Genomic DNA, 20,154 nt, shown 5'->3' with positions numbered 1-20,154 from the left:
CAGCACCAAATTGTTTGAGAACAGCTGAATCACTCAGAAGAGAATTGAGTCCCAACTAGAAAACTTCCGTAGAATCCCACATGAAAGTAGTTCAATGTGTCCATTGAGAAAATGAATGACTCATTATGAATTTAATACCACGTGTAAATGAAAAATACCTCATCAACCCTGATAGCATAGACTTCATGTTTAAAATAACAACACTCTTGGGCACCTGGGTGGCTCAAAGGGTTAAGCCTCTGCCTTCGGCTCAGGTCATGATCTCAGGGTCCTGGGATCAAGCCCTACATTAGGCTCTCTGCTTGGTGGGGAGCCTGCTTCCCCTTCTCTCTCTGTCTGTCAAATAAATAAGTAAATAAATAAATCTTTTTTTAAAAAATAAAATAACAACCTTCTTTGCAAACATCAAACAAACTTGGTACACATATGGGTTCCTATCTCCTTTGCAATCAAAAAACTGGGCCCTTCTGAGTATCTGTCAGTGACCACAAGTTATAGACGACAAATTCAGACTTAGAGAATGCTAATACAGGGTCACTGCTTCTATGCTACCCTAAATAATTACAGTGTTTTATAATCAGCACTGCTGGCAATTTAAGGAATGTATTTTTGCTATGTAATGCTATGTAATGTGGCATGTAATGTGCTATTAATGGTAGCTGGCAATTATCTGTGGTTTGGGGTAACCCAGGATAGTTACTCCTTAAATAATTGACCACAATGACCCACATGTCTGCCTAATCAGAAGGAAGCCTCCATGTTAAGTTCATTGGAATGAATGGCCCCACCCACTCTTTTCTTTTTTCTTTTTTTTAAGATTTTTATTCATTTATTTGACAGACAGAGATCACAAGTAGGCAGAGAGGCAGGCAGAGACCGAGGAAGGGAAGCATGCTCCCTGCTGAGCAGAGAGCCTGATGTGGGGCTTGATCCCAGAACCCTGGGATTATGACCTCAGCCGAAGGCAGAGGCTTTAATCCACTGAGCCACCCAGGTGCCACTGTTTTCTATTACTTACTTTGATGCTTACAATGTGTATTCACTGGAACATGTGGATAACTGATAGGTATTCTAATATCAAAAGAAGAGTTCCCTCCTATCAGGGCATAATTCACTGTTACATATAAACATCCTGAGAAGTCTCACAATAAGAACTATAACTTTAAGAAGAGAATAAAATACAAAGTATTTCCCAAACTTGACCCTTTATAAGTAAATAAAGGACTATTCCCCCCTATTTACAGAGTTTCACTCAAGGTTCATCCAATATGATAGTTTGGGATATGCTACTTGGTTAATTCATCTACTGTTTACTATTAAATTCATTATTCAGTAATTCCAAAAATGCTTTTGTCTACTTTCTTTCCATCTAATTTTTCTCCCTGTTCCTCATCCTTTCCAACCCATTACATTGCCAGATTTAGCAAATTAATTAATTGATTAAAATAAAATAAAAACAGGATACCCAGTTACATTTGAATCTCAGACAGTGACTAATTTTTTAATACAAGACTGTCCCATACATTGCCTAGGACACTAGAATGTAATAGGGTGCCCTGTGTTTTATCTGGTAACCCTAACTCCAAGCCAAATGAGGGCTATCAGTCATTAAAGAAAATCAGTTTAACTTAGTAGTAAGTACATGCAAGGTACTCATTTGACACTTGCTGAATATGTTTCTCGAATCTTTCATGCTACAAAAAGTGTGAAGCACTCTTTGAGACAACCGTATCATTGCTCCTTTCATCATAATTTCAACACGAATAGTGGAATCACTTTGGAACTCAAGACTGAAATAAACTCTTTCACTCCAGTGTGAGCACTCTGATTTTATAGAGATGAAGAAACTGAGCCCTTACTGAAGTGACTTGACTTGCCCAAGGAAATTCTCCCGCAAGGAGTTGATGAACTGTAGTCTGGAGTCCTCATTACCTAACTCGCAAGCCAGTGGACTGGACTCACAATGAAGCCACCTTTACTGTTGCTCACTGTATGCGGTAGTGCTAAAAAAGGGTGATGAACTGGTTGATCAAGTGTTCTAAATTACAGTTAGCTCAGTTTACCTAATTAAGTCAGCTACGTTTTGGTAATGAAGTTTAATAAAATCATAATATAATGGAATACATTTAAATAAATGTAAAGCTTCAATTATACTAGATAGAAGTTAATGTTTCCTTTATGATTCAGAAGACACTTCGATATCTCCCGGTGTCTCAGTCCCCCAGTACTGTATAGTATGCAATAGTGCAAATTTATAAAGAATACCGGAGTGTCTTTTGTGTGCCTGTTTCTATTTATAAACTATTGTGCAGGATACATATGCCTGTTTTTATCTATTAGCCACCTCAAATGTATTATTGAGAAAAAACATCAAGGCCAGCAATTACCTCACAGTACAAGCAGTAGTGTTTATAAGAGCAAGAGGTTTTGTTTTATAGAAAGCAAAACTACCTGTATCCCAGTAGAGGATATATCATCTTTATTATTAAAAGGAGGTGTTGAGGACACCTGGGTGACTCAGTCAGTTAAGCATCTGCCTTCGGCTCAGGTCATAATCTCGGGGTACTGGGATGGAGCCCCATGTCCAGCACCCTGCTCAGTGGGGATCCTGCTTCTCTCTCTGCCCCTCCCCCTGTTCGTGTACACTCTCTCTCTTTCTCTCTCTCAGGCTTCAAATAAATAAAATTTTAAAAATATAAATAAAAAGAGATGTTGTTTGGATTGGACCCCACACAAATACCACTGTCCCTTCAGGTGCCATGTAACTTAGAAAGGAATGAAGTACACAGGGTTTTCAACAGGAATTCCAGATTGGCCAACAATTAGGAAGAAAGAAGAATCACTTTCAAACTAATGAATGCTTGTGTATAGAGCTTTTTCCCCCACTAGATAGAGTGGATATTCAAACATCAAGCAATACTCTTCACTTGGTAATTAAGAATAATATGCTTACTAGGAGCCTAAGTCCCTGCCTTATCTGTATTACCCATATATTTATATCAGACTTCATAATCACATCATCTGTTAAAAAGGGCTGGGATTTTTCTGCATAACCTTCCCCTCTTATCTCATCAACCTGACATTGCCAGCACAAGGTGAAACCATTATAGCATGGTACTTGTTCCTTTAGGAAGTAGAGCAATAATTTAATTTCAAAAAATATCAAGAAATGAGGTAGAGATTGCATTGTATATTTTTCCATAAATTATGTGCTTTCTGTGCCGTGGTGGCAGTGAGGCTAGGTCTCTCACAGACACCTGACCCCCAGATGTTGGCCAACTTGTCAAGGACCCTGTGACTCCTGAAGTTGTCAACTCATAAAGATGGGCTCTCTTCAACTCTTCTCAACCTTTAACCTACCTGGGGTTTCTAAAATACAAAGTATTGAGGTAGTTTCTGTAAGTTTGATGTCAGAGTTTAGGAGAAGCTGTAGCCCATCAGTGTTCCAATTATACAATGCAATGTCCTACACTGTAATCAGCATTACTTTGAATGAATAAGGCATCCTAAGTGTGAAGTCCTAATTACATCAAAGTGGAATCTTTCTCTATCAGGAGTTCCTATTTTAATATGAATAATATTTAAATAGGAGTTTGACCTGTGGCGAGTGACCTGACCTTTCTAGTCCTCCGTTTCCTCTTCTATAAAATGGGGATGATAGTGGTCCTTCCCTCACGGAGTCTTTGAAAGGAGTTACTATGAGTGTGAAAGCATTTAGCACCACACCCCCACACATAGTGGATGCTTACTCAATACTATCTAACATAATTATGGATTAAAATGTCCAGTGGCAATCTTGGTGTTTATTACCATTGTTTATGCCCGCTAGTACCTTCCCTGTTTATTACACTTTAATCTCTGCAAACCGTTTTTGTGATCTCAAAGTGCCTTTTCATGGATGACCAATGTGATGTCAGCAGTGATGACAGTGGAACAAATGAAATCATGAAGGGTAATTTTCCCTTAAAATGGCAGCTTTTTCACAAGTAACACAGGTGGCCGGTATATGTGAGTAGTTAGAAGTTGGAACTACGATGTTTTATACCAGTTTTATCATTCACCATTATTAAAAACCATTCACTGTGGGCTTTCTTGCCCACACTGCTGTTCAAGCTCTGTGGGTATGGAAACACAATGACCCTACCATGCCCGTTAGCACCACCCCAGTTTTTTCCTAAGACAGACACAAGGATGGGAAGAGAGATTTTGTGCCTGACCCCAGATTTTGTGGCCCCCAGGAGTCCACAACTTATGTTTACAAGCTAAGGGATTGTGCTCCTTCAATATTGATCTTAACCTGTTTAACTGCTTATATCACTCACATGTGACGCAGTTAACTACTTGTCCATAAAGGGGAGTTTACCAAGTGGTAAAGTAGAGGTCATGTGAAATATGACGGTAAACATAAATATTTACAGAACTCAGGAGAATCTCGGTTGTGTGCGCAAAGACAGATGTTCTCATCTCCAGGGACAGGAATCAGCTCCTCGGTGCTTTTAGATAAGGAACCATTATGAAAAGGCGACTAATGCCAACTAAGGAAAAGTCTCCATGCTTCAGCTTTCTTCCTAGGGGCTGACTGGTGAGTTGGCTTCCAGGTTACTGGTATTTCTAAAAAAAAAATAGTATTCCTTCGCAAGCGGTGTCTATGCATAAGTTAGTCTACTGTGCACTGAATTACCTCAGAATAGTTACTTTCACACGGTCTGTTGATCAGGGTTAGAATTCCGGGTTTGGAAGAATTCTCGTTCCCCCTCTACTCACAGAGAGCAAGTCACCCTCTAGGAAACTTCATTTCCCCATCTCCCATACTTGAGATAATAATTCTCAAGCTTGTCATGAAGATTAAGTGATATGTATATCAGAAATGCTGGGTAAGCAGAAAAATGTGATCTACGCATAGGCGAATTATTCTTATGAAATGGGCTGTGCGTGTGTGTGTGTGTGTGTGTGTGTGTGGTGTAGTCTATTTTTCTAGTTTCTGCATGTAGTTTAGCTCACTTCTATGAGGGAGAAAATGCAGCAGTTGCAAGTCACTGGCAAAGCAAAAACGTCAAATCTCAAATATTAAACTTCCTACTTAAAGAGATTTTGGTGGAGACTGTTATGTGTAATACTTAGAGTCAGCACTTGAAAGATGAGTTGTGTGAATGATATAGTTCCTCTGTGATTGATCTTTGGTACTCTCAAATCAAGGGGTACCCTGTGGGGCACACTGTTTTTAAACGGCCCCGTAATGAGTCCATTTTCACATTTCCCAGTGTGTGTAGGGTTTCATACTTCACATTTTCCACAAACATTTTTTCACTTAGTCCTCTTAACAACCTTTTAGAAAGCTATGATTCTTAGCCTAATTTTACATAGGGCACTTTGACATGCAATGGATTAAGGGTCTAGCACAGAATTACATGGCTCATTAGTGGGATAGTCAAAATATAATTTATTTTCATCCTGTTTCTACTACCTTTAATGTGTGTTTGGATTTTTTTGTTGTTGTTTTTTTGTGGGGTTTTTTTCACTTGTTTCATGAAAAGGAACACAGTTTGTATTTTTTGTATGAAACAGTTGGTCAGGCAAGATAGCCTTAAATATGCTGTGATATATAAATCTTGTCATTTGTTTTTAATTAAGTAAAGTTGAAATCTAGCATTAGCACCTTTTTAATATTATGAATATAACTTATTCCTGAAACAAATGTCCCTTTAACATGCAGATTTTTATCATATTTTTACTTTAAAAAAAAATCAAAGATACACATCATAATTACAGACAGTTGTGTTTTTCTTCTTTCTAGAGGTATGATATATGTTTTCATATTTTTATGAAAGAATCACACTTTTACTTTTAAAATCATATTTTACTTTAAAAAATCAAAGATAAACATTGCACATTAGTTTGTTGTGTTTTTCTTCTTTCTAAAGGTATAACATACAGATGCCTGGGCAGCTCGGTCATTAAGTGTCTGCCTTTAGCTCATGGTCCCAGGGTCCTGGGATCACGCCCCACATCTGGCTCCCTGCTTAGCAGGAAGCCTGCTTCTCCCTCTGCCACTCCCCCTGCTTGTGTTCCCTCTCTCACCGTGTCTCTCTCTGTCACATAAATAAAATCTTTAAGAAATAAAAAAATTTTTTAAAGCTATGACATATGTCTTCCAATTAGTAACACCGTACTAAACAAAGACGTAGAAAACCATAAAATCTGTTTACTACCTCCTCTTTCACATGCTGAGCTAGACCAGTGGAACACCATCTTAGTGAGAGAAATTTTGACAGGAAGAGAATGTAGTCAGATTTGTGGAGCTTGCAAAATCACATTTTTATCAAACTTACCCCAACCCAACAGAAAACCTAATGAATGGATCTACACAGAAAGATTTTTTTTTTTTAAGATTTATTTATCTGCTTTAGATAGAGCAAGCAGAGGGGAATGGGGAGAGGCAGAAGGAGAGACGATCACTCCCTGCTGAGCATGAAGCCCTACTCAAAGCTCAATCTCAGAACCCTGAGGTCATGATCTGAGCCAAAATCAAGAGCTGGATGCTTAACCCACTCAGCCACCCAGGCATCCCATACAGATTTTTATGTAAACCTGCACAAACACATTTACCATACTATAAGAAAAGAATACCTTTGTGTAGGTTTCCATCACAGGACCTAGATCCATTAGTGCCTGGTAAGATAGGAACTCCAATATGAAAAACCGTTTTGCCGTCATAGAAAAATAGTATTTAATTCTTCTATCTCTAAAAGGGTAATCACAAAAATTCCAAAATTAGAGCCACTAGATTATCTAGAGTATTCATGCATTCATCTGTCCATCCATCTACCTCCAGATGGTAGGTAGATGGACCCAGCTACCACAGATACCTTCTGGGTCCATCTATACTTAAATGGTGCTTCAGAAAAAGTTTGTTACAGAGACAAAGTCAGGACTGACAGTGATAACTGGACTACAAATCCAAGCCTAGGAGTTCATTTCCACTTGGGAGTTTTCAGGTAAAGAGTTATCTCTTCCAGTTGATTCCCACAGTCAAGACTAGCTTAGATTTCCCCAAAACAGTGAACAGAAAACAGAAGCTTCAGATATCTCCAGAGTTTGAGAAACACCCCAGGTAAATACCCAAGCAGTCAAAAAACTAACACAGCTTAGCCACTTGGGCTTAAGGGTTTTCAGGGTCTCACCCAGATGAAAAACGCAATAAACACATACAGATTCACAAAGTCTGCCTGTAGTATTTGGGACAGAAAGCTTTTGTGATGGCAGGTGTTTCCAGGTTGGTGATGTATGAACTACACGAAAGCTGGGGAAGGGCCCCTCCCGACCATATGGAATGCTGCGCAACATCTGGCCCCAGAGTAGTCCGACATCTCGGAGAAACAGCTACCGTGGCAGAAGCGCTAGAATTCCTGTATACAAGGAAAGGTCTCAGGAGACGCAGAAGTCCCAGGAGGGTCAGATCATTTCCTTCGTGGGCCTTCAATGCTTACTGTGAACGAAGAGCCCTAGAATAGAGTCAGTCTTACCTGGCTGTCACCATTCGCCAGAGCCATGCACAGCCTTTCCTGCAGACCCGGTAGCCCGGTGGTGGGAGCTAGAGCTGGCACGCAAGACGATCTGTCCAAGCAAACCGCCACGAAACTGCTGCTTGAGTCCAGGGCCCAGAGCCCTTCTTCTGCTCTGGAGTCCAGAAGCGTTTCTTTCAGAGTCAGAAAACCCCACAAATGTGGGCCAGCAGATCGACTGTGCCACCAGCCACTGCATCTTGACAGTGCCATGGTGGTTGGCTGTCACGAAAGCCGTCGTGGTGACTCCAGGAATCTGCACCAACAGCCGTTTTTTCACATCTTTCTACCAAACGCATCTGTACTTAAAACCAGGCACAGGGATGAGCGGATTCTCTCCCACATGCTCAAGCCTTAGTGGTACTGGCCCGTGAAATTTTTCTAACACCCGGAACTCGCCACCCAGGATACTCCCCTCTAAACAGCCAATGACAACACCAAATCCTACATCCCCGGAGGAAGAGACGGACTCCGCAAGGAGCTCCTCCTCTCCTGTGCCTGTGGCCTAACGCAGGTGCCTCGCCAGGCCTTGGAGGAAGAGTAGCGCAGGCGCAGGCGCTGAGCAGTGTCTGCGCCTGCGCAGAGGTGGGGCCTCGCCCCTTGGGCTGCAGCCACGTGCTAGCAGTTCTGTGGGAGTCTGTTACCCACCGCTGAAATGCAGGTGTATAAAATAATCTTGAGAAGGCTCTTTCTATAGAAGGTTTATGTAAGTCCTTGGAAATACTTTATGTAAGTATCTGAGACTCTTCTCTATAAAACTGATGGTAACAGAAATGTTGAACAAGTGGTTGAATTGAAAATAGAATGATCTTGAGGTCGTATTTAACTTGCAATTTGAGAATTCTATGATCCTAGAATATATTTTTGAAAAAACTCAGTAGTTTAAAAAAAAAAATCCAATTACAAAATAGGCCAAAGACATGAACAGATATTGCAGCAAAAAGAGGGTAGCAACAATGAACGTGGAAAGATGTTCAAAATCGTTAGCCATTAGGGAAATGAAAATTAAAACAAATGAGCTGTCCCTACAAAATTACTGAACAAGTGAATTAAAAATATAGTGAATGCTGGTGAGAATGTACATTAGTGGTGGGAATGTTTATGGTACTCTGGAACATAGCTTGATGGTTTCTTAGCATGTGACCCAACAATTGTATTCTTTGGCATTCATCCCAAAGACATAAAAACTTATGTTCATACAAACTATGTACAAACCTTTACAGAAATGTTATTGGTAATGGCAAAATACTGGAAACATCCTTCAAGAGGCAAACAGATGAAAAACTCTGGTACATCCATATAATAGAAATTTGCTCAGTGATAAAAAGGAACAAGCTAGTGATACAAGCAACTCCCTGGGTGAACTTAAAGGCCATTATGCTTAGTTAAAAAACAACAACAGTAACTATATGTTCCCCACTAATTAACCGTCTCAAAATGGCAAAAGTCTGGAGGTGGAGAACAGATTAATGTTGGGGGGATGCACATACAAAGAGGATACCATGTGGAAGTTCATTTGTGATAATGCAACAGTTCTGTGTCTTGTGGGAATTTTTTTTTAATTCTATGACTTTGTAAATATTTACCATAAAAGCCAGTCAAAAATGTCTACACTGCTTTTCTGCAGTGCAGTCCCAAAAGTGTTTAAATACACAGTATTGGTTTAATTAAGCTTAAATACCAATTTTGAATATTTATTAAAAGCTAATAGTATTGATTTTTATTAGCATGCAACAATTTTAGTATGCAAATTTAGATTATTTTATGGTAATAGCAAGAAGACCGATACATTCATGGCAGTGACTCCCAGGACTCTTTGTATTGTTCCTTTTCTCTCCTTTCCTGGCGGTATAATATAGTCTGTGCTTTTTGCTCATTTTCTCCCACTTTTCCAGAATCGGGGGTTTTATGTGTAAACTTTGGGGGCTACAAAGCACCACTGAAGCAATCTCTTCCTCAGATCACATTTTTTGTTTGGAAGGACTTCCTAGAACTGTGACTTTTCCTCTGCCTTATCTGAATTACTATTTACACCGATTTATTTTCCTGGAAGTTCTTCCTATCAATTTCCCTCAGAGGCATCAAACTGGATAGTCCTATAGTGACTGTTCTTTTGGGCCATATAAAAGAAGCCCCTTCTAGAAGAGCTGAGCCTCACTGCCTCCTGGGAATGGATGGCAAATGGTAGCCTGCTAACTGTGGGTATTTGCATAGGTATCTTTCTGGTCCTAGCACCTGCCTGCTGCTTAAGCATGGCACTTAACTCTTAATTCATAACTGAGAAAATGAAAGAAAGTGAAAAGAGGCAGGATGTCAAAAGCAGTTTAGTGATAAAAGAAGGCTTTGGCATAGGCTAACACAGGTACAAATGCAGCTGTCAAAATCTCAACAAAAGAAAAGCCTTACTTCTACATGCCTCAGTTTCTCATGTATAAAATTGTTAGGATGATAATAGCATCTACCTCATCCGTTGTTTTATTAATTGAGAAAATTGTTTTAAACCTCCTAGACCACTGCCTGCCATATATGCGTACTGCAATACATATTCATTCTGCTTCTTTCGAGTTTCTACCCTATTTCTTAGCCCCCAGGGCAGTTTGAAGAGAAATAGCTTGCAATAAAAAGGACTGATTGCTAGGAATAACAGGGTTAATTAACTTTTCCCAAGAAATGTGTTCCTGAAAAGAATCTGTATTGATTAAGCCTTTCAAAATGGGATCACTTTTAAATAGACTAAGGAAGTTTGTTTTGTGCCCAGTAAATGATTGCACCCTTTCATGTCTCTGTCTTGAAATTCTTAGAGCAGACCCCCATACCTGACTTCTCACTACCTTGTCTTCTGGGCATCTAAGATTATGGACCAATAACTACATTTCCAAAGACAGTTCACCGGGGATGGCTTAAATAAAGCTGACTACCCTTAAAAGGCTCCCTTTTTCCAAGGCTTTCAACATCTCAGGAACACAGTACCTGAGAACTCCTTGGGGACTGAGGACACACTGCTGCCCTCTTTGTTTCTCGTGGTACGTAGCGCCTCCAAACAGGTTTATTAAATGAATGAATTCCTTAAGGTAGCAAAAGACCTCAATACCTTTATCCCCAGTTACCTTTTTTTTTTTTTTTTTTAATAGGCGGGGAGTGAGGAGGTTTAAGGCACAGTAATTTTAGCAGACTAACTGAAAGCTCCTTGAGGGCCTAGGACAAGGCTGGTTGTGTGCACTGTGACTTTCTTAGAGCTGGACAGGGTATCTAACATACTGTGGGCACACAGTAAGTATTTGCTCTGTGAATGCATACACACTACCCCTGGCCCTGTCCGCAGAGGTCAGTCAGCCTTGAAGAGGGAGGAGAAAAGTTCACCAGGAGGGATGGACTGTCCTGGGCTTTCAAGAATGCTGACAACCCATGAACACCCAAAGCCAATTTCACTTCCTCACTCAGCCATTTGCAGGAGGTTGTAAATCCCCTTCTTCTTCAGGTGGGGGGACAGTCACGTCTTGCTTACGCCCCCTACGGGGACCCCAAGTCACCGTGGAAGGTAACCCAGAGGGGGGAGCCCGCCAGCACGTGCAGCTTCCCAGGAGAGGAGGAGGCTGGGCTAACGCAGTCCTTAGTCAGCAGCTGGGCTCGTTTTTTGAAACAAAAGCCAATGTCCTCCCTCGGAGTCGGCGGCCGGTCAGCCCCTAGGGAGAAGAAAGCCATGCTGCCCAGCCGGTTAGTGGCCCAACTTACTTTTCCAGAGCCTGGGACAAAGGGCCAGCAGTTGTACGGGTGTGGGTGGGACGCCGGGGACAGGGACGGGGGCCCCGATCGCCCTGACCCGACCCTCCCGGCCGCCTGGGAGAAGGGTCTCCCGTGCTCCGCGCATGTTCATCCCGGGCAGTCTGCCTCCCAGTCCCGGGCCCCCCGGGTCTGCGTAAAGCTGAGGCACCTTTGCCACCGGCGCCCCAGCGCACAGACACACCAGGCCCCGGTTTCATGAATGAAATCCAATCGTGTGGATATAAATAGCCGCGAAGGCTGCTAACGTCACAGTGCGAGCGGCGGCCGCCACGGCGGCGGAGCTCGGGGCCGGGCGCTCGGTTCCGCCCGGCTGGCCCGCCTGGGAGCGGGGTGGGGGCAAGAGGAGAAGGGGAGGGCTGGGGTGGGAAAGGGCGAGCCCCTCTCCCCCGGACGGGGAAGAGCGGCCGCGGCGCTGGGCGAGCCCGACAGGCGAGGCAGTGCCATGCTGCCTTTGTGCAAAGTTGGGCGGCGGGCGGCACGCGGCGCGCAGGGGTCCCGCACACCCGCGACCGCGCGCAGTCGTGGCTGCTGCTGAGTGGCGGGGACCCCCCCGCTCCCCCCAACCCTTGAAGGCGGAGAGAGCTCGCGTCTCGCTCGGCTTCAGGGTAGGTTCTGTGTCGTGAGTGCGCTGTGGTATGAAACTTACTCTTCGAGCAGCCGCCGCGGAGCCCCCACCGCCCGGGCCCCCAGCGTGTGGCGTGGGGAGGGGGGGCGCCGGGCCGCGCCACGCGGCCAGCAGCGTCCCGACAGAGAGTTGTGGGACCGAGCTGCTGTGGGAGCCGCCCTCGCCTCTCGGCGAGGCCGGGAACCCTCGCATCAGAGACAAGCAGAAGAGATTTCTAGGAGCGCCCGCACAGCCGCACCCCTTCTTGGAGCTGAGAAAATGTACAACAGGCACCCTTAGCGGGCTGGCTGCGCCAGGGAGGGGGTGGTGCCGCGTCGGCAAGAGGGCTCTTTTCCTTCGAAGAACAGTGGTGGGGAGCCGGAGGATTCGAAAAGGTGGATCCCTCGTCCTTTTAGAGCTTGCACCCCCTTGAGAGTTGACTGGTCGGTCAGCCCACAGTTTGGCGCTCCCCACCCCCAACCCCGTGTCTATGGAGTCTGTTGCGAGTTGCTGTGACAACAGTGGGAGCTGCCATGAGGGGCTTGCAAAACACCTTACCTTGTCTCTGTGTGCTCGGCTTTCGGGAAGAACAATAGGGAGGGGGGTGGAGAGGGGAGATACTGCAGACAAGGGACTCCAACCCCCTCTCAAAAAAGAAAAAAAAAAAAAAAAAAGGAAGTGGAAGAAAGGCACAACTATGTAAAAATATATCATTAGATCCTACTTTTAGCTGCGCCTTTTCTATCCTCAGCAGTATCAAACATCTCAACTGAGGAGCAATGTCAATATTTAGACTTGGACAAGCCAGAAAGTTAGAAGGGAGCGCCAAGCACAGGGTTTTGACTTGGCTTTGCACGTCAGCACACAAGCTGTGCCTTTCGAGCTGACTGTACACATTTGCTGGGGGGTTGGAGGGGGAATGGATGAAGGTTGATATATATACAAAGGCACCCAGACCAAGGAAACTCTAGGAAGTTAAGACCTGAAGAGTCGCCTTGACTTTGAACTCCCCCCAACAGTTCTGTTGGACCCTAGCCCGAGGCTCAACTTGAGATTTCTCCAGTTTTGGGCTCCCCCCTCCTCAACGAGGGCTGTGCTGCATATTCTACTCTGTACTGTGTATCCTCTCTAAACTGAAGAAAATATTGTTATTGGTAGCTCTCATCTTTGTATAAAGTCCTCTCACTATCAGCAGATATAAATAGCCAATAGGCTCTGTTCTTGTGACCTCCAGCAAGCTCTAGGCTTTTCTAAACATACATTCGTAAGTTTGTTTACAAACACTCTTTAGAAATTTGGAATTACATTTCTTTTCCAATAACTCTGTAGATGCCTAAGAGTCTCTGGTTGCTAGAAAATAAACACAAGTTCTTTTCAGTATAAATAATGTCTGCCTACTGCTCTGCAGGTGGAGTAGGCAGTAAATTATTATATTAGGTTGCCTCTGAGACTCCTGGATCATATTTAGACATACTAGTGGGAAAGGGATTTAACCAGTTCCTCTCAGTGTGGAAGACTTTGAATAACATTGGGAAGCAATAAAATCATGGTCAGCATTCTTCTAAACTTACCCATTGGTTATTTTCCCAAATTTTAAAGGTAGTGTAAATTTAAGTACTTGGGGCTGTGTGTGATCACAGAAGTGAAAAATAGGAACACAGGTACTTAATGCCATTGGCCCAATATCACAACTTATAAACTACACAAATATTGAATAGGGAAAAGTAGAATCCTTTCATCTCTTACTTATGATGATATTGCCCCAAAATGTTATTTTGGAGGAATATTAATAGTATGTCCATTTCTATGACTTCTCTATGGTAAAATGCCTGGAAGGTTTTCCTTGTTCTCATCTGTGGGTTCGGGCCAAGTGCTTTTTTTATATCATCCCCAAATGTTCAGAAATATATTTTCACAAATGCTACAAAATGTTAACCTAGCTATTTCAGGATGTGTTTGACCCAAAGAAATGCCACTTCGACACTGGCACTTAGCACAAGTAAAGCAGATTCTGCCCTTTGGGGATGGAGGGGGGAAAACTGTGTGTTGAAAATTGTAGCGGCTCCCCATGCGCTCCTGGCCAGCAGTAGGACTTACAAGTCTTTCTCTCTTTTATGTAGGTAAGTCCAGCTGTGAGCAGGGTGTTCCGTTCTTCACTTCCAGAAAGCCAGGTCAGTGTCTCGGTGCGAACCCGTGACCGTAGATGGATAACATTTTGTGTCTAATTCTGAGCATGGATTTCAGAACAGGTTTCTCAGTCATTTGTCTTAAAATGATTTGTCTTTACGATTTTTTCATGGACTTCGTTATGAGCATCACAGGTTCAGTGATTAACAAAGTTATCCTCTTTACTCCTTGAGTAAAATGTTACTAAAATGGGCCTTAGACTCGGTTTGTACTTTATGACTTTTTTTGGAGTGGTGGGGATCAAACGGATGTGAGAATCACTGAGGATGCTGGGGATCTGGGTGTTTGATAATTAAGGTTTTACTTCTATCCTAATCTTAGCACTCTAGAGCTAGAAGAAACTTGGCATAATAATAGCTCTTTTTTTTTTTTTTTTTTTTTTAGTATGAACCGAAGTTTGGATAGTGTGTTGTATCCTTTACATTTATGTTCTCATTCTGCATCTAAAACAAATACCCTATGAGGAGAAACTATTCTCTTGAGCTGCAAAAGACAGTTGAAGAATTGGAAGTTCAGAGAGGTTAAATAATTTATTCAATTCCTACTTCTAGGAAATGGGAGAAATAGTATTTTTTTTTAAATCTGCCTTACACTAAAACCTAGACTTTCTTCTCTAGTAGGGAAATTGGGGCCAAGAAAGGTTAAGTGAGTTGTCTAAGATAACTTGGTAATTACAACTAATATAATACCATGAAATGGCCCAACTGTTGCAAAAAAATAAATACCTTCTCTTAAATAAAATGGCATAATAATAAGTATCCTTGTGTACTTTCTGGCATAGTAGTAAGATTTCAGAAAGTTTTTATCAGGGGATGTCTGGTCTTAAGGATCTTACAAACAGATTTAAAAGGCAAGATAGTAAATATTCATGTATAAAAAATTAAAGGATAAATCAGATCATACATGCCAAAAGGCTGAATTGGGAGGTCAGTGGTACATTTACGAGAAGTTCAGCGTTTTCCACTCTATGAGATTACTTTGTAATTCCATGTTTGCATGGAAAAAATTTTAAGCACACATTTGGTCTGGATAGATGATAAATGAGTGAGAGTCTAGGAAAAGACAGAAGGTAGAATTTCAACCCAACAGGGAGAGATTATGCAGTCATCTAGAACTGCTAAATTACAGTATCTCAAACTCAAAGGTGTTATTGCTTCAAAAACTTTGTAACAAAATTGTGAGTTGTTTGAATCTTCACAGCATCTTTGAGAAAACATTACTATTTAGCATGATACTTTAAAGCACTCAATTCTTTTTGGAACCTTAATTTGTCTAAAATGTGCCATGTAGATAAATTTGGATGCATAATAGATAAATCCCAACCAAAGTCTTGAAAATGGCCAGTAAAGATTAAGCAGGACGTTTTCAGTTTTTACCAGGATTGACAGCCTTCTCTTCCCATCTTGTCTACTTTTTGTAGACTAATTTCTAACAGTTGTCAATCCTTCTCAGGGAGTATTATATGAAGGAGTAATAAAAAAATGAAAATTAGTAAAGAAAACCTTAATGTGTTATCTTTTTTTAAAATATACTGATATCCCCAACTCAAGCTAATAACCCTAAAAGCCTAATTAGCTAAGAGATACTTTTAAGCATTTAAGGGGTTGTTATAAAACTGTCCTATAACAACTTGTTCTGTACAAGTGGTTCTACAGTGTATCATTACCGAATAGATCATAGGAACACTGAGAAGATCACATTGCAGGTTAAGACCTCACCATCAACTGATACTTAGTTAACTGTGGCAGTGCTATGTCATAAAAATACCAGTAGAGCGACTATAAACCTGTAGTTATTTAAAAAGTAAAATTAGGGGCACCTGGCTGGGCCAATCTGTAGTCATGTGACTCTTAACCTTGGGGACCCGAGTTCGAGCTTCGTGTTTGGCACAGAATGTACTTTTTTAAAAATCTAAAAATAAATAAATAAAAGGTAAAATTATATGTTAGCAAGACCTTATAATTAGCATGTTGTCCCTAATAATAATTCAAATAGCAATCATTCGTTTGCTTTATTGAACTTCAGAAGGCTTTGGTTCATACGTTTGACCTATCTTGAAACATGGGTGGAAACGCTTGAAATCTTATTGTTCTTCACCCAGGAAATTTGCCTGTAGAAAACAGAGGAATTTTTTAAAATCTTTCCTATTGGTATTCTCTTAGAAAACAGGCAGTTCAGTCTCATTGTTTGAAGGCCTCACTCTTGCTTCATGTAATAGGGTTCAAAGATATGAATTTGGTTTTTATGTTCATCTTCTTTTCTCCACTCAGGCTTCCGACCAACCAACCACACAACACCAAAACAAAACTTGGAGAAGGAAGGAAACTTAAGTCACGAAAAGTGGCTTATGTTGTGTAGGAAGGGGCAGGGGGTGGGAGAGGGAGAGGGAGGGAACTTTGCTGGGAAGGTCAAGAGGCAGTTACTCAAATGGATGGGATGTGTATGGGCTGGTTAGTAATATATCAGCCTCCAAATTATTTTTTTCATTTATAAACAAAGTTGCCGCCTCCTCTTCCTGAAATCCTGTGTTCTTTGTGCACGTAGGGCAGAAACTGGGAAATAGGCAAGTAAAGAATCTGACATGAATGGTGGATATGACAGCCACTGCTTCCAGATGTCCCTGGACACTTCTGTCTCCAAATACTCCCTCCAGCTGTATCCGTCAAGTACATTAGTATGTCTCTAGTAAGGTTCCATCCACTAAGGGGTGAATTCGGAACTTTTACAAAGAAAGAAGGAGATGCCAGTACATACGCAAGAAACAATTTCATTTCTCCACTCTGCACCTGTGTTTATTTATTGCATAGACACAGGTTAATGCCAAGTTCCCCATGCTAATGAGGTTACCATCTCAGACTCGATTCCTCTGTGAAGAAAGTTTCTTTGAATTGTTAATCAACCATAGTCCAAACCCCTAATGGGCACTGGACTAACAATAACCAGTGATTATTATGCTCCTACTAGATGCCAGACATTTCACTGCATTTCAACTAAAATTATCAATTCCAATTTTACAGAAGCAAAAAAAAAAAAAAAAAATGGAACTCAGATATGTTAAATTTAAAGAGCTAACAGAAGGTAAAGCTTAGATTTGCACCCAGGTCTGCCTAAGAACTTGAACAAGTGTTTGCTTTAAATCAACTCCTGGAGGGCAGGGGAGAGAAATACTTTAAACCATTTCATTCCAGGTTATTTTTGCAGATAGTAGACACAGGAGTTAAATGATTATTCTTAAGGGGTTGTTTTGTTTTGTTTTGCTTTTGATCTAACTCGAACCACATAGACTTGTCTGGACAAATTTGTTAACTCTCTAGGTCATTTCTAATGTATTTTGACTAAGTCAAATCTTAAGCAGTTGAGTCATGGGAGGTAGAATCATGCATCCAGAAAAGTCCTTAGAGACACTTAAGATAATCTCATGTAAGTGAAAACACCTGCCACCCAGAGAGGAGCTCTAGCTTACCCACTCTCCTGGTTAGGAATGGATGCAGCTGGAAGTGAACCTGGGTTCCCAAGTCCTAGCCCAGCACTCAGTTCTAGTACATAACACGGCCTGAAAAGTGCCAAGTCTTCCAAACCCTTCCTATGACACACCCAGAAATGGGCGATAAGAGGACTCTAGCAGTGTAAAGAAAGATACAGTGGCCCCTAAGAGAAACCTCACTTTTCTGCACTGACAAGGGCTAGCTTCGCACTGACTCAAAGCACAGCAGCCCCACTCCCATCTCGTCCACCTTGTCTTTGTGGAACCCTCTGTTTTAATCAAGTATGGAGCTTTTCAATTTTGTCTATGGACTTCTGGCTTTTTACTAACTATGCTACAGGGAAATACGTCTTTGGACCTCATTTCTTTCATCTATAAAGTGGGGACAGTATCACATCTCTTAGAGAATTCTAGAGATGCTATGAAATCACACACAGGAAGCACATAGTTGGTGCTCAGTAGGGAATAGCTCTCTTCTTCGCTTTCCTAGAGTATTGCAAGGGAAAATGTTATTATTTTTCCCCTAAATGAACTTGAGTTGTTTGAATTCTGACGTTGCAAGGGGTTGGTATAGTAACCTCCTTTCTTGGGTAAAAATGCGCCCAGTGGTCTCTTGGGGTCCCAGTGGCCCATTCACAACTACATTGGACCTCCTTGCACTGTAGGGTTACCACGGTGTTCTTGAATGATTTTTATTGCTTCAGTATCTGCTGCAAAGTAATACCAAGCTCTTCTTGGGAGATTTGTGGCTCCCATTTCCTTCCAGTCACTGTTGAAGCATTGAACGTGTTTTCCACTTAGACCCTCACATCCCAGAGCAACTACTGTATTTTCAGCCAAGTAACTAAGAAATACTTCCAGAGAATATTATTGCCTGTAGAACATTTTTGCTTTCAATTTCAAAATACGTGAGACTTGCCTACCATCATTTCAATTAACTCGAGCGTGAAGGCCTGTCTGTGTTCTGGCCCTGTCTTTTCTTTTCGTCCTGTGTTGCTGACTAATCTATCGATAGGAAAAACATAAGCACTACAATTTCCCCTTTCACCCTCAGTGCCTGATAACTACCCTGGCCGAAATTACATCTCTGGGAAGTGTTTCATCACATTCCTCTCCCCAGCTGCCACGCTGGGTCATGTGGCACTAGCTGCCCTGCTTCGGGTTTTTGGAACCAAGTCTTTGGCAGCACGTCCTATTTGTCACGTACATGGAGGAAATCTGCTCTGATGGTTTTTTTTTCTTATTGGACTTTCTCCCTCTTTTTAAATTAATAATCCGAGGGGCCCAGGATCACCTTTATTTTCCTAGCGGCACAGTCTCCCTTTCAGTGTTTGCCAAAGGTAAATTGCAAGATGCGTGTCTTTTCTTGGGGTTTAGAAGTGGCTGAACCGTGGCTAGCTGCGCCAGATTACCAACTGCTAGATTGCCCCTAACCTGGTGACTAATCTCAAATTGGTTGTATAAATTTCACTTCACACCAAAGAGTTTGTTGTGTGTGTGTTGTTGTTTTTTTTAAGATTTTGTTTATTTGACAGAGAGAGAGAGATCACAAGTAGGCAGAGAGGCAGGCAGAGAGAGAGAGGAGGAAGCAGGCTCCCCGCTGAGCAGAGAGCCTGACACGGGGCTCAGACCCAGGACCCCGACATCATGACCTGAGCCAAAGGCAGAGGCTTAACCCACTGAGCCACCCAGGTGCCCCTGAGGAGTTTGTAAAGCAGTACTTCTCCGATTTATTGTGCATTCAGATCACCTGGGCATCTTGATATGGAGCGGATTCTGATTCTGGAGTTTGGGAATGGGACCTGAGATAATGGGTTTCTGTGAGGTTCCCCAGCGATGCCAAAACAGCTGGCCTAAAGACACCGTTTTGAGCAGGAAAGGTCTAAAGTCTAGGTGTTACTGTAGCTTAGGCTGAAACTCACGCCTTCTAGGCTGTAAGACTCCCACCTTATTCTGTTTGCTTGTTTCTTAAATCATAATAGGCAGTTGTGGAATCTTAAACATGGAAAGGAGGTACATACACGGCACTGTGCTAGTAAATCAACCAGCTCTCCCGGAAAAAAATAAGGCATTTATGTGCATACATAAGTCGAGTATAAATTTTACTGACATAAAGAATGTATGTAGCATACACTTTGCAAATAATAAAAAAAAATAGACAATACTCCTTATTGTAAATTCCATAAAGCCAGTTGAGTTTTACAGAAGGCTGGTTAGTTTTTGCTGAACCCTTTTATCCATAACCTACCTGTGGTACAATTGATGAAGGAGTGTAATTCCCATATAAATGTTGGCTGATATTTTCCATTATGTTAATAAGCAAGCTAGAAGTGCAACAACAAAGACATGTCAGAACTGTACTCATTTATCAAAGATATGAATAACTTCTCTGCTGAACTGGATAATAGCTTTTAAATGGTGTAAAGATATTTCCTTAAATGTACTATTGACAATATAACAGCTCCACATGTAATACACTTTTACGTTTAATTTGCGTTGTTAATATTTTTTTAATTATTTTCTTAAGACAGGCA

General features: G+C 41.8%; 1 protein-coding gene across 12 annotated transcripts in view; it reads left to right on the top strand.

Annotated features, from left to right (window-relative positions):
* The window catches only part of RHOBTB1 (Rho related BTB domain containing 1), a 121,316-nt gene that overhangs the window by 44,556 nt on the left and 56,606 nt on the right, over window positions 1-20,154 (top strand). For 4 of the 12 annotated variants that reach the window (XM_082721634.1, XM_082721644.1, XM_082721631.1 and 1 more), the window contains exon 3: window positions 14,070-14,120. The exons of 1 other annotated variant lie outside the window; for it this stretch is intronic. The gene's annotated coding sequence lies outside the window, so the exon portion shown is untranslated. Of the gene's footprint in view, window positions 1-8,191; window positions 8,292-11,010; window positions 11,277-11,595; window positions 11,951-14,069; window positions 14,121-14,520; window positions 14,657-20,154 lie in introns of those variants that run through there. 7 more of the 12 variants (XM_082721633.1, XM_082721632.1, XM_082721639.1 and 4 more) reach the window with 7 other exon arrangements.

Source organism: Mustela nivalis (assembly GCF_964662115.1).
Source record: "Mustela nivalis genome assembly, chromosome: 2".
NCBI classification, from domain to species: domain Eukaryota; kingdom Metazoa; phylum Chordata; class Mammalia; order Carnivora; family Mustelidae; genus Mustela; species Mustela nivalis.
The sequence above is the reverse complement of the archived record's forward strand: the minus strand, read 5'-3'. Positions and strand labels throughout refer to the sequence as shown.